This window comes from Rhincodon typus, unplaced genomic scaffold (assembly GCF_021869965.1).
Source record: "Rhincodon typus isolate 14 unplaced genomic scaffold, sRhiTyp1.1 hic_rhity00001531, whole genome shotgun sequence".
Lineage (NCBI taxonomy): Eukaryota > Metazoa > Chordata > Chondrichthyes > Orectolobiformes > Rhincodontidae > Rhincodon > Rhincodon typus.
This window is the reverse complement of record NW_025967169.1, coordinates 1-1,382: the sequence shown is the minus strand read 5'-3', so window position 1 is coordinate 1,382 and position 1,382 is coordinate 1.

Here is a 1,382-nt window from a genome sequence, read left to right as displayed (position 1 = left end):
CAACTCCAACCAACAACTCCAACCAACAACTCCAACCAACAACTCCAGCCACAACCCAAGCCACAACGTAATTGAAAATGGCTTCATAATACTGTAGCAAGTTATTTAATAGTTTAAATTGTGTACACTTCTCAGTTCCTTAGTAGGCAAAATTTGAATTGAAGAAACTTTAAAACATATCAAAAAGTGCTTGTGCGCCTTAAAAAATGAGTACAACTTGAAAAGCTTTCCTGAATCTGTACATTGGCAGAATCTCTCATTTCTGAGAAATAATTAACATAAATATTGTAAAGATTATCATTTGTTTCCAAAGGTTAAACAATGAACTGCTACGATCACCATCCATTAAAAGGCAAGGGTATGGTATATGAGAAAAAGTAGAGAAGTTATACTCCATATATATCAAACATTATTTGGGTCATTCTTGGCATACCGCATACACTTTCTAATATGTTTATCATTTTGTGTTTTAGGTATCAGATATCTTTGAAGGAATAAATTGCCATTAAACTTCTACTAGTGGCCCAACTAAAATTTCCCATATCCCAAATGGCCTACGTTTTTAGTGAATAGGGTGACCTAATGAATAGTCCTTAAAGTGGCTGCTGCAGATCACCTTGAAAACAAACTAAAAATTATAGTGCTGTGAATATTTATGTGGACAGAAGAAGTACAAGTATGTCCAAAACAATGTACAGCTTGAATGTTATTCTGAAATGTAGCCATTGTTGTTAAGCTTGTTCACCTGAATGTTTACTTCTCAAGGACATTTGTTCAAAATAGTAACATCTTCCTCTCTGCAGTGTTGACTTCCCTAATGGGTTCCAGCATTTTCTGTTTTTGAGTCGTGAACATCTTTAGTTGTAATTAATGTCTCTGGGTTTTCCACCTTGAACAGTTTAGCTTTACCATTGCAGCTCAGCAGCTTTAGTTTTCTGCTTCTTTAATTAATCCTGAAAAGGAGGTAGCTATTGTCTCTCTGGCATTTGGAAAAAAAAAGTTAAGTTTCAGTGAGGATTTTGGCGGTGAAATTCAGCTGGGAATCCGGTGCCTCTATTGAGATTTCTGCTCAGTATTCAGCTACAGCATCGCAAGTACACTACCAAATATAAGTTATGTTCCCTAACATTTTCCAGTGATAACATAAACTGCCTTTATAGTTAATGACTAATTTGTCAAGTCTTTGGTTTTCATTGCTTGACAAATAAAAAAGGCTGTGTATGACAGATTGCAGGGCTCTTGTGGAGCAGTGGTAGTGTTCCTACCTTTGGGTCAGAGGCCTAGGTTTGAGTCCCACCTCCTCCAGAGGTGACACAACACCTCTGAACGGTGTTGATTAGAAAATATTCATAATTAAAATATCCAGGACTATCAAGTCTACC